The sequence below is a fragment of the Scyliorhinus canicula genome, unplaced genomic scaffold (assembly GCF_902713615.1).
Source record: "Scyliorhinus canicula unplaced genomic scaffold, sScyCan1.1, whole genome shotgun sequence".
NCBI lineage: Eukaryota > Metazoa > Chordata > Chondrichthyes > Carcharhiniformes > Scyliorhinidae > Scyliorhinus > Scyliorhinus canicula.
Window position 1 is genome coordinate 1,265 of NW_024055561.1, and position 13,847 is coordinate 15,111.

A 13,847-nucleotide genomic window follows, 5' to 3' on the forward strand; every position below is an offset into this window, starting at 1 on the left:
TTTCTCCTTCTCAGGTGAATCTGAGGAATCAGCATGCACCTGAGGAAAGAACAGTGCTCCGAAAACTAGTTTTTGAAACAAACCTGTTGGACTTTAACCTGGTGTTGTAACAATTCTTACTGTACTCACTCAAGGCCTGTTTTTCTGAACGTCATTGTTCCTACATGCAGACCAGTCCCGTAGAGGCTGTCCCCTGGTCCCCCCATCTTCAGAAACTATTGTCCCCAACGTCGACATGATTCGTGAATTTGGAACCTGCCTATCCCACCGCTCTTTATATTGTGTCCTGTTATTGAACAAAAACGTTTAATTCAATGTGTTTTCTGGGAAAAGCAAGGGTACGCATCCCCTGGTTTGCACAAAAGTCTGATGTATAATTTTCGTTGCTGATTTTTAAAATTGTGGCCCTGGTTAGACAGCTGGTTAATTGAAATCGTGTTTTTATGGTGCCAAGTGCAATTTCGAAAATAATTTCTGCTGCATCTCATGCCTCTGGAAAAGATCTCCTCAATATTCCTGTGAAGCGATGGCGATTGAGCCATGTAGCAAGTAGAACAAACACCACGTTAATGTCCACGCACCACGCATGTCTGCTTCATCCGATGCCAACGCTTATGTAGTACATTGTATATATTGTATATATTGTGTTGCCCTATTATATATTCTCATGTATTTTCTTGAATTCTGTTCAATTCCCTTTTTCTTCCAATGTACTGAATGATCTGTTGAGCTGCTTGCAGAAAAATCCTTTTCACTGTACCTCGGTACACGTGACAATAAACAAATCCAATCCAATCCAATCCAATCCAACAAGTCGGTTTCAAACACGAGCTTTCGGAGCATTTCTCCTTCCTCAGGTGAATCTGAGGAATCAGCATTCACCTGAGGAAGGAGCAGTGCTCCGAAAACTAGTGTTTCAAACAAACCCTTTGGACTTTAACCTGTGTTGTAAGAATTCTTACTGTGCTCACCCAAGTCCAAAGCGGGCATTTCCACAACAATTGAACCATGAGCCGACTTGCAGATGTCAGGGTCTGAAGTGAACAACCGCATCAATACTTACAGCTCAACGCACACGGAAGTGTTTGGGTGTTCTGCATTCTGTCTTCCAAAGTTAACCTCGATCGTCATTTAACACGGTATGTAGTTGCCACAGCAATTACTGATTTCACAGAAAAGCAAGAAACTGCAGAATGTCGAGTCATTTTAGAGGGGAAACAAGCATCAGTGAGCCAGGTGGGGCCAGGTGGTACGCAGTTCCTCGTTAGTATAGTGGTTAGTATCCCCGCCTGTCACGCGGGAGACCGGGGTTCAATTCCCCGACGGGGAGTTTGTACCTCTCCTGGAAGAAAACGGCAGTCATTTTCAAAAGTGGCACATCAGCTGTCAAATCCGCCAAAGCACATCGCCCATCAGATACACTCGACGGGGGTCCTTGAAACATCTCTTTAAATCCGGCCACGCCAATATTGTGCTGCACTCGGTCGGTCAGCGAACAGGGCACATATCGTTTTCATTTTCCACATTTGTCCGTATAGATGTTCAAATGTAACCTTCAACGTGCGCCATTTGTCGCACACCATCTTCATTCGCAAAAACCACACAATTGAAACACATTTCTTCAAAGGTCATCACATTCACGTTGTGAACAACGAGACAGTCAAGGAGGATCGGCCAGTAACTCACGGCTGCTGGTCAGGAACAGAATCGCCGATGCAGCTGTCCTGCATTCTGCGATATTCAATATCGGTCTTCCAAACGCGACAAAAATGCAAAAACTGTACGCAGAATGTAATAATTTGAAGTACCGGATCATCTCGCAACACGCACAAGCTTCCATTCAAGAAAAGTGTTGTATAGTGAGGCATAGTGGATCCTTCTAAACCGTGTTTCCTGAATTTCACTTCTGTTCTTTTTTGCTTCAATAACATTTTCGATTTACCGAAGTAGCAGGAAATGAAATCAGCCTGTTAGTGTACTGCACGTCATTGTTCCTACATACAGACCCGTCCCGTAGAGGCTGTCACCTGGTCCCACAATCTTCAGAAACTATTGTACCCAACGTCGATATGATTCGTCAATTTGGAACCTTCCGATCTCACCGCTCTTTATATTGTGTCCTGTTATTGAACAAAAACGTTTAATTCAATGTGTTTGCTGGGAAAAGCAAGGATGCGCATCCCCTGGTTTGCACAAAAGTCTGATGCATAATGTTCGTGCTGACATTTTAAATAGTGGCCCTGGTTAGACAACTGGTTAATTGAAATCGTTTTTTTATGGTGCCAAGTGCAATTTCGAAAATAATTTCTGCTTCATCTCATTCCTCTGGAACAGATCTCCTCAATATTCCTGTGAAGCGATGGCGATTGAACAATGTAGCAAGTAGAACAACACCACGTTAATGTCCAACAAGCTATCGGAGCATTTGTCCTTCCTCAGCTGAATCTGAGGAATCAGCATTCACCTGAGGAAGGAGCAGTGCTCCGAAAACTAGTGTTATCGGGATAGGGTGGAGGTGTTGATCCTGTGTAGGGTGCTCTTTCCACGTGCCGATGCAGACTCGATGGGCTGAATGGCATCCTACTGCACTGTAAATTATATGATTCCATCATTCGAATTGCTCAGTTTTCTTTGATGGAAACAGGCAGAGAGAGTTCTCAAATTATGTGATTAATGGAATTAAAATGTGAGATATAATTTCTGGTATCATAGATATGGGTGAGTAGCACAAACGACACAATTCAAACACATTTCTTCAAAGGTCACCACAGCCAAGTCGTGAACAATGAGACAATCAAGGAGGATCGGCCAGTAACTCAGGACTGCTCGTCAGGATCAGAATCGCCGATGCAGCTGACCTGCATGCTGTGATATTCAATATCGGTCATCTAAACGCGACAAAAATGCAAAAACTGTACGCAGAATGTAATAATTTGAAGTACCGGATCATCTCGCAACACGCACAAGCTTCCATTCAAGAAAAGTGTTGTATAGTCAGGCATAGTGTATCCTTCTTAACCGTGTGTCCTGAATTTCACTTCTGTTCATTTTTGCTTCAATACCATTTTCAATTTACCGAAGTAGCAGGAAATGAAATCAGCCTGTTAGTGTACTGAACGTCATTGTTCCTACATGCAGACCCGTCCCGTAGAGGCTGTACCCGGTCCCCCAATCTTCAGAAACTATTGTACCCAAAGTCGACATGATTCGTGAATTTGGAACCTGCCTATCCCACCGCTCTTTATATTGTGTCCTGTTATTGAACAAAAACGTTTAATTCAATGTGTTTTCTGGGAAAAGCAAGGATACGCATCCCCTGATTTGCACAAAAGTCTGATGCATAATGTTCGTTGCTGACATTTTAAATAGTGGTCCTGGTTAGACAACTGGTTAGTTTAAATCGGTTTTTTTAATGGTGCCAAGTGTAATTTCGAAAACATTTTCTGCTGAATCTCATGCCTCTGGAACAGATCTCCTCAATATTCCTGTGAAGCGATGGCGATTGAGCCATGTAGCAAGTATAACAAACACCACGTTAGTGTCCAACAGGTCTGTTTCAAACACGAGCTTTCGGAGCATTTTTCCTTCCTCAGGTGAATCTGAGGAATCAGCATTCACCTAAGGAAGGAGCAGTGCTCCGAAAACCAGTGTTTGAAACAAACCTGTTGGTCTTTTACCTGGTGTTGTAAGAATTCTTACTGTGCTCACCAAAGTCCAAAGAAGGCATATCCACAACAATTGAACCATGAGACGACTTGCAGATGTCAGGGTCTGAAGTGAACAACCGCATCAACACTTACAGCTCAACACACACGGAAGTGTTTGGGTGTTCTGCATTCTGTCTTCCAAAGTTAACCTCGATCGTCATTTAACACGGTATGTAGTTGCCACAGCAATTACTGATTACACAGGAAAAGCAAGAAACTGCAGAAAATCGAGTCATTTTAGAGGGGAAGCAAGCATCAGTGAGCCAGGTGGGGCCAGGTGGTACGCAGTTCCTCGTTAGTATAGTGGTTAGTATCCCCGCCTGTCGCGTGGGAAACCGGGGTTCAATTCCCCGACGGGGAGTTTGTACCTCTCCTGGAAGAAAACGGCAATCGTTTTCAAAAGTGGCACATCAGCTGTCAAATCCGCCAAAGCACATCGCCCATCAGATACACTCGACGGGGCGTCCTGGAAACATCTCTTTAAATCCGTCCACGCCAATACTGTATTGTGCTGCACTCGGTCGGTCAGCGAACAGGGCACATATCCTTTTCATTTTCCACATTTGTCCGTATAGAAGTTCAAATGCAAACTTCAACGTGCGCCATTTGTTGCACACCATTTTCATTCGCAAAAACGACACAATTGAAAAACATTTCTTCAAAGGTCAATACAGCCAAGTCGTGAACAACGAGACAATCAAGGAGGATCGGGAAGTAACTCACGGCTGCTCGTCAGGAGCAGAATCGCCGATGCAGCTGACCAGCATTCTGCGATATTCAATATCGGTCTTCCAAACACGACAAGAATGCGAAAACTGTACGCAGAATGTAATAGATAGAGAAATACAGCACAGAACAGGCCCTTCGGCCCACGATGTTGCGCCGAACATTTGTCCTAGGTTAATCATAGAATTTTGGACAATTTGTCATGGCCAATCCACCCAACCTGCACATCTTTGGACTGTGCGAGGAAACCGGAGTACCCGGAGGAAACCCACGCAGTCACGGGGAGGATGTGCAGACTCCACACAGACAGTGACCCAAGTCGAAATCGAACTTGGGACCCTGGAGCTGTGAAGCAATTGTGCTATCCACAATGCTACTATGCTGCCCTTAAGAAGTTAACCTACACTCCCTTTTTCTACCCTAATCCAAGTACCTATCCAATAGCCGCTTGAAGGTCCATAAATTTTCCGACTCAACTACTACCACAGGCAGTGCATTCCATGCCCCCACTACTCTCTGGGTAAAGAACCTACCTCTGACATCCCCTCTATATCTTCCACCATTTATCTTAAATTTATGTCCCCTTGTAATGGTGTGTTCCACCCGGGGAAAAAGTCTCTGACTGTCTACTCTATCTATTCCCCTGATCATCTTATAAACCTCTATCAAGTCGCCCCTCATCCTTCTCCGTTCTAATGAGAAAAGGCCTAGCACCCTCAATCTTTCCTCGTATGACCTACTCTCCATTCCAGGCACCATCCTGGTAAATCTCCTTTGCACCTTTTCCAAAGCTTCCACATCCTTCCTAAAATGAGGTGACCAGAACTGCACACAGTACTCCAAATGTGGCCTGACCAAGGTTTTGTACAGCTGCATCATCACCTCACGGCTCTTAAATTCAATCCCTCTGCAATGAACGCTAGCACACCATAGGCCTTCTTCACAGCTCTATCCACTTGAGTGGCAACTTTCAAAGAACAATGAACATAGACCCCAAGATCTCTCTGCTCCTGCACATTGCCAAGAACCCTACCATTAACCCTGTATTCCGCATTCAGATTTGTCCTTCCAAAATGGTAATAATTTGAAGTAACGGATCATGTCGCAACACGCACAAGCTTCCATTCAAGAACAGTGTTGTATAGTCAGGCATCGTGGACCCTTCTTAACCGTGTGTCCTGAATTTCACTTCTGATCATTTTTGCTTCACTGACCTTTTCGATTTACCGAAGTAGCAGGAAATGAAATCAGCCTGTTAGTGTACTGAACGTCATTGTTCCTACATGCAGACCCGTCCCGAAGAGGCTGTCACCTGGTCCCACAATCTTCAGAAACTATTGTACCCAACGTCGATATGATTCGTGAATTTGGAACCTGCCTATCCCACCGCTCTTTATATTGTGTCCTGTTATTGAACAAAAACGTTTAATTCAATGTGTTTACTGGGAAAAGCAAGGATACGCATCCCCTGATTTGCACAAAAGTCTGATGCATAATGTTCGTTGGGGACATTTTAAATAGTGGCCCTGGTTAGACAACTGGTTAATTGAAATCGTTTTTTTATGGTGCCAAGTGCAATTTCGAAAATAATTTCTGCTGCATCTCATGCCTCTGGAACAGATCTCCTCAATATTCCTGTGAAGCGATGGCGATTGAGCTATGTAGCAAGTAGAACAAACACCACGTTAATGTCCAACAGGTCGGTTTCAAACACGAGCTTTCGGAGCATTTCTCCTTCCTCAGGTGAATCTGAGGAATCAGCATTCACCTGAGGAAGGAGCAGTGCTCCGAAAACTAGTGTTTGAAACAAACCTGTTGTAATTTAACCTGGTGTTGTAAAGAATTCTTACTGCACTCACCCAAGTCCAAAGCGGGCATTTCCACAACAATTGAACCATGAGCCGACTTGCAGATGTCAGGGTCTGAAGTGAACAACCGCATCAATACTTACAGCTCAACACACACGGAAGTGTTTGGGTGTTCTGCATTCCGTCTTCCAAAATTAACCTCGATCGTCATTTAACACGGTTTGTAGTTGCCACAGCAATTACTGATTTCACAGGAAAATCAAGAAACTGCAGAAAATCGAGTCATTTTAGTGGGGAAGCAAGCATCAGTGAGCCAGTAGTTGCTGTGGCAACTACATACCGTGTTAAATAACGATCGAGGTTAACTTTCAAAGACAGAATGCAGAACACCCAAACACTTACGTGTGTGCTGAGCGGTAAGTATTGATGCGGTTGTTCTCTTCAGACCCTGACATCTGCAAGTCGGCTCATGGTTCAATTGTTGTGGAAATGCCCGCTTTGGACTTGGGTGAGTACAGTAAGAATTCTTACAACACCAGGTTAAAGTCCAACAGGTGTGTTTCAAACACTAGTTTCGGAGCACTGTTCCTTCCTCAGGTGAATGCTGATTCCTCAGATTCACCTGAGGAAGAAATGCTCCGAAAGCTCGTGTTTGAAACAGACCTGTTGGACATTAACGTGGTGTTTGCTCTACTTGCTACATGGCTCAATCGCCATCGCTTCACAGGAATATTGAGGAGATCTGTTCCACAGGCATGAGATGCAGCAGAAAATATTTTCACTTGGCACCATAAAAACACGATTTCAATTATCCTGTTGTCTAACCAGGGCCACTATTTAAAATATCAGCAACGAACATTATGCATCAGACTTTTGTGCAAATCAGGGGATGCGTATCCTTGCTTTTCCCTGAAAACACATTGCATTAAACTTTTTTGTTCAATAACAGTACACAATATAATGAACGGTGGGATAGGTAGGTACCAAATTCACGAATCATGTCGACGTTGGGTACAATAGTTCCTGAAGATTGGGGGATCAGGGGACAGCCTCTACGGGACGGGTCTGCATGTATTAACAATGACGTTCAGTACACTAACAGGCTGATTTCATTTCCTGCTACGGTATATTGAAAAGGAAGGAAGCAAAAATGAACAGAAGTGAAATTCAAGACACACGGTTAAGAAGGATCCACTATGCCTGACTATACAACACTTTTCTTGAATGGAAGCTTGTGCGTGTTGCGAGATGATCCGGTACTTCAAATTATTACATTCTGCGTACTGTTTTTGCATTTTTGTCGCGTTTGGAAGACCGATATTGAATATCACAGCATGCAGGTCAGCTTCGATTCTGTTCCTGACGAGCAGTCGTGAGTTACTGGCCGATCCTCCTTGATTGTGTCATTGTTCACGACTTGGCTGTGGTGACCTTTGAAGAAATGTGTTTGAATTGTGTCGTTTTTGCGAATGGAAATGGTGTGCGACACATGGCGCACGTTGAAGTTTGCAGTTGAACTTCTATACGGACAAATGTTTAAAATGAAAACGATGTGTGTCCTGTTCGCTGACCGACCCAGTGCAGCACAATATTGGCGTCGGCGAATTTAAAGAGATGTTTCAAGGACGCCCCGTAGAGTGCATCTCTTGGGAGATGTACCTTGGCGGATTTGACAGCTGATATGTCAGTTTTGAAAACCATTCACCTGAAGAAGGAGCCGTGCTCCGAAAGCTCGTGTTTGAAACAAACCTGTTGGATTTTAACCTGGTGTTGTAAGACTTCTTACAGTTTTGAAAACGATTGCCATTTTCGTTCGGGAGAGGTACAAAGTCCCCGTCGGGGAATTGAACCCCGGTCTCCCGCGTGACAGGCGGGGACACTAACCACTATACTAACGAGGAACTGCGCAACGCCTGGCCCTGTCTCGCACACTGATGTTTGCTTCCCCTCTAAAATGACTCGATTTTCTGCAGTTTCTTGCTTTTCCTGTGAAATCAGCAATTGCTGTGGCAACTACATACCGTGTTAAATGACGATCGAGGTTAACTTTGGAAGACAGAATGCGGAACACCCAAACACTTCCGTGTGTGTTGAGCTCTAAGTATTGATGCGGTTGTTCACTTCAGACCCTGACATCTGCAAGTCGGCTCATGGTTCAATTGTTGTGGAAATGCCCTCTTTGGACCTGAGTGAGAACAGTTAGAATGCTTACAACACCAGGTTAAAGTCCAACAGGTTTAGAACATAGAACATAGAACGATACAGCGCAGTACAGGCCCTTCGGCCCTCAATGTTGCACCGTCATGGAAAAAAAAACTAAAGGCCATCTAACCTACACTATGCCCTTATCATCCATATGCTTATCCAATAAACTTTTAAATGCCCTCAATGTTGGCGAGTTCACTACTGTTGCAGGTAGGGCATTCCACGGCCTCACCACTCTTTGCGTAAAACACCCACCTCTGACCTCTGGCCTATATCTATTGCCCCTCAATTTAAGGCTATGTCCCCTCGTGATAGCCACCTCCATCTGTGGGAGAAGGCTCTCGCTGTCCACCCTATCTATCCCTCTGATCATTTTGTATGCCTCTATTAAGTCACCTCTTAACCTTCTTCTCTCTAACGAAAACAACCTCAAGTCCATCAGCCTTTCCTCATAAGATTTTCCCTCCATACCAGGCAACATCCTGGTAAATCTCCTCTGCACCCGTTCCAAAGCTTCCACGTCCTTCCTATAATGAGGCGACCAGAACTGTACGCAATACACCAAATGTGGCCGTACTAGAGTTTTGTACAACTGCAACATGACCTCATGGCACCGGAACTCAATCCCTCTACCAATAAAGGCTATCACACCATAGGCCTGCTTCACAACCCTATCAACCTGGGATGCAACTTTCAGGGATCTATGTACCTGGACACCGAGATCCCTCTGCTCATCCACACTACCAAGAATTTTACCATTAGCCAAATATTCCGCATTCCTGTTATTCTTTCCAAAGTGAATCACCTCACACTTCTCCACATTAAACTCCATTTGCCACCTCTCAGCCCAGCTCTGCAGCTTATCTATGTCCCTCTGTAACCTGCAACATCCTTCCGCACTGTCTACAACTCCACCGACTTTAGTGTCGTCTGCAAATTTACTTACCCATCCTTCTGCTCCCTCCTCTAGGTCATTTATAAAAATGACAAACAGCAACGGCCCCAGAACAGATCCTTGTGGTACGCCACTCGTAACTGAACTCCATTCTGAACATTTCCCATCAACCACCACTCTCTGTCTTCTTTCAACTAGCCAATTTCTGATCCACATCTCTAAATCACCCTCAATCCCCACCCTCTGTATTTTCTGCAATAGCCGACCGTGGGGAACCTTATCAAACGCTTTACTGAAATCCATATACACCACATCAACTGCTCTACCCTCGTCCACCTGTTCCGTCACCTTCTCAAAGAACTCGATAAGATTTGTGAGGTATGACCTACCCTTCACAAAACCATGCTGACTATCCCTAATCATATTATTCCTATCTAGATGATTGTAAATCGTATCTTTTATAATCCTCTCCAAGACTTTACCCACCACAGGCGTGAGGCTCACCGGCCTATAGTTACCGGGGTTATCTCTACTCCCCTTCTTGAACAAAGGGACCACATTTGCTATCCTCCAGTCCTCTGGCACTATTCCTGTAGCCAATGATGACCTAAAAATCAAAGCCAAAGGCTCAGCAATCTCTTCCCTGGCTTCCCAGAGAATCCTAGGATAAATCCCATCAGGCCCCGGGGACTTATCTATTTTCACCTTGTCCAGAATTGCCAATACTTCTTCCCTACGCACCTCAATGCCATCTATTCTAATAGCCTGGGTCTCAGCATTCTCCTCCACAATATTATCTTTTTCCTGAGTGAATACTGACAAAAAGTATTCATTTAGTATCTTGCTTATCTCCTCAGCCTCCACACACATCTTCCCACCACTGTCCTCGACTGGCCCTACTCTTACCCTAGTCATTCTTTTATTCCTGACATACCTATAGAAAGCTTTTGGGTTTTCCTTGATCCTACCTGCCAAAGACTTCTCATGTCCCCTCCTTGCTTGTTTTAGCTCTCTCTTTAGATCCTTCCTCGCTTCCCTAGAACTATCAAGCGCCCCAACTGCAACTTCACGCCTCATCTTCACATAGGCCTCCTTTTTCCTCTTAACAAGAGATTCCACTTCTTTGGTAAACCACGGTTCCCTCGCTCTACCCTTTCCTCCCTGTCTGACTGGTACGTACTGATCAAGAACACGCAATAGCTTTTCCTTGAACAAGCTCCACATATCCAGTGTGCCCAACCCTTGCAGCCTACTTCTCCAACTTATACATCCTAAGTCATGTCTAATGGCATCATAATTTCCCTTCCCCCAGCTATAACTGTTGCCCTGCGGGGTATACTTATCCCTTTCCATCACTAATGTAAAGGTGACCGAATTGTGGTCACTGTCTCCAAAGTGTTCACCTACCTCCAGATCTAACACCTGGCCTGGTTCATTACCCAAAACCAAATCCAATGTGGCCTCACCTCTTGTTGGCCTGTCAACATATTGTGTCAGAAAACCCTCCTGCACACATTGTACAAAGAACGACCCATCCAATGTACTCGAACTATATCTTTTCCAGTCAATATTAGGAAAGTTAAAGTCTCCCATAACAATTACCCTGTTACTTTCGCTCTTTTCCAGAATCATCTTCGCCATCCTTTCCTCGACATCTCTAGAACTATTAGGTGGCCTATAAAAAACTCCTAACAGGGTGACCTCTCCTTTCCTGTTTCTAACTTCAGCCCATACTACCTCGGAAGAAGAGTCCCCATCTTGCATCCTTTCTGCCACCGTAATACTGTCCTTGACTAGCAGCGCCACACCTCCCCCTCTTTTGCCCCCTTCTCTGACTTTACTAAAGCACCTAAACCCCGGAACCTGCAACAACCATTCCTGTCCCTGCTCTATCCATGTCTCTGAAATGGCCACAACATCGAAGTCCCAGGTACCAACCCATGCTGCCAGTTCCCCTACCTTATTTCGTATACTCCTGGCATTGAAATAGACACACTTCAAACCACCGACCTGAACACTGCCGCCCTCCTGCGAAGTCAAATCTGTGCTCCTGACCTCTCTACTCTCAATCTCTCGCACCCCAAAACTACTATCCAGGTTCCCATGCCCCTGCTGAATTAGTTTAAACCCCCCCAAAGAGTACTTACAAATCTCCCCCCAGGATATTGGTGCCCCTTAGGTTCAGATGTAGACCATCCTGTCTATAGAGGTCCCACCATTCCCCAGAAAGAGCCCCAGTTATCCAGAAATCTGAATCCCTCCCGCCTGCACCATCCCTGTAGCCACGTGTATAATTGCTCTCTCTCCCTATTCCTCGTCTCACTATCACGTGGCACGGGCAACAACCCAGAGATAACAACTCTGTTTGTTCTCACTCTGAGCTTCCATCCTAGCTCCCTAAAGGCCTGCCTGACATCCTTGTCCCCTTACCTACCTACGTCGTTAGTACAAATGTGGACTACGACTTGGGGCTGCTCCCCCTCCCCCTTAAGGACCCGAAAAACACGATCCGAGACATCACCTACCCTTGCACCAGGGAGGCAACATACCAAACGTGAGTCTCTCTCGCTCCCACAAAATCTCCTATCTGTGCCCCTGACTATTGAGTCCCCAATTACTTGTTTGTTTGTACTTAGTGTTTGTTTCAAACACTAGTTTTCGGAGCACTGCTCCTTCCTCAGGTGAATGCTGATTCCTCAGATTCACCTGAGGAAGGACAAATACTCCGAAAGCTCGTGTTTGAAACAGACCTGTTGGACATTAACGTGGTGTTTGTTCTACTTGCTACATGGCTCAATCGCCATCGCTTCACAGGAATATTGAGGAGATCTGTTCCAGAGGCATGAGATGCAGCAGAAATATTTTCACTTGGCACCATAAAAACACGATTTCAATTAACCTGTTGTCTAACCAGGGCCACTATTTAAAATATCAGCAACGAACATTATGCATCAGACTTTTGTGCAAATCAGGGGATGCGTATCCTTGCTTTTCCCTGAAAACACATTGCATTAACCTTTTTTGTTCAATAACAGGACACAATATAATGAGCGGTGGGATAGGCAGGTACCAAATTCACGAATCATGTCGACGTTGGGTACAATAGTTCCTGAAGATTGGGGGATCAGGGGACAGCCTCTACGGGACGTGTCTGCATGTAGGAACAATGACGTTCAGTACACTAACAGTCTGATTTCATTTCCTGCTACTTAGGTAAATTGAAAATGTTCTTGAAGCAAAAATGAACAGAAGTGAAATTCAGGACACACAGTTAAGAAGGATCCACTATGCCTTACTATACAACACTATTCTTGGATGGGAGCTTGTGCGTGTTGCGATATGATTTGGTACTTCAAATTATTACATTCTGCGTACAGTTTTTTTCATTTGTGTCGCGTTTGAAAGACCGATATTGAATATCACAGCTTGCAGGTCAGCTGCATCGGCGATTTTGTTCCTGACGAGCAGTCCTGAGTTACTGGCCGATCCTCCTTGATTGTCTCATTGTTCACGGCTTGGCTGTGGTGACATTTGAAGAAATGTGTTTGAATTGTGTCGTTTTTGCGAATGAAGATGGTGTGCGACACATGGCGCACGTTGAAGGTTGCATTTGAACTTCTACACGGACAATTGTGGAAAATGAAAACGATGTGTGCCCTGTTCGCTGACCGACCGAGTGCAGAACAATATTGGCGTGGGCGGATTTAAAGAGATGTTGCAAGGACGCCCCGTCCAGCGCATCTATATGACATCACTGCAGTAATAAACACCCATTTCTTAAAGATACTCTCACTACAGATATTTATATACATACCAATCTATAAGCACCCATTTCTTAAATGTACTCTTACACGACAACATCAGAAGTTGCTATGAATTAACTTGGAACGGGGTGTTTGACCAGTTGAAGGCATTCCTGCAGAATCAGTCTGATTTCTTACAAGACAGAACCTCTGTTAGCAACAAAATTGAAAACATTTTCGGGCATAACACTTAGCCATCGATAGAATTCTGAATGATGACAGGGCTTAGAGAGTGAACATTTTTATCAAGTGGCAAAATGTAACCTGTGGTGTGCCAGACGTATCAGAATAGAATCATAGAATGCTTACAGTGTAGAATGAATGTTTTTGGTCCATCGATTCTGCACCGGCCCGTGAGAGTGCCGCCAAGCGCAGCCAACACGTCCACTATCACCCCATAACCCAGAAATCACAACTAACGTTTTTTTGAAACTAAGGAGCAATTTAATCTGGCTAATTCATCGAAACTGCACATCTTCGACTGTGGAAGGAACAACACGGGGAGAATATGCGAACTCCGGAATTGAATCCGGGAACAGTGTCTATGAGGCAGCAGTGCTAACCATTGTGCCACCGTGCTACGGGCCGTGAACTGTTTACAATCTGTATAAATATCATGGCAATGAGGAACTAGCTGTCACTGTTTAAAATTAAGTCCTTGCCCATTTCGAACTGAGATTAACCGTTAATTTATTTTACACTC

At 44.6% G+C, this 13,847-nt stretch overlaps 3 non-coding genes across 3 annotated transcripts; 2 read left to right on the plus strand and 1 right to left on the minus strand.

Annotated features, from left to right (window-relative positions):
- The first annotated feature begins 1,258 nt into the window (after window positions 1–1,258).
- trnad-guc lies at window positions 1,259–1,330 on the plus strand. The gene has a single exon. It is a non-coding gene; the product is annotated as a tRNA-Asp (tRNA).
- A 2,666-nt stretch (window positions 1,331–3,996) lies between these two features.
- Window positions 3,997–4,068, plus strand: trnad-guc. Its single transcript has one exon. It is a non-coding gene; the product is annotated as a tRNA-Asp (tRNA).
- Window positions 4,069–8,070: 4,002 nt separating this feature from the next.
- On the minus strand, window positions 8,071–8,142 carry trnad-guc. The gene has a single exon. It is a non-coding gene; the product is annotated as a tRNA-Asp (tRNA).
- Between the last annotated feature and the right edge of the window lie 5,705 nt (window positions 8,143–13,847).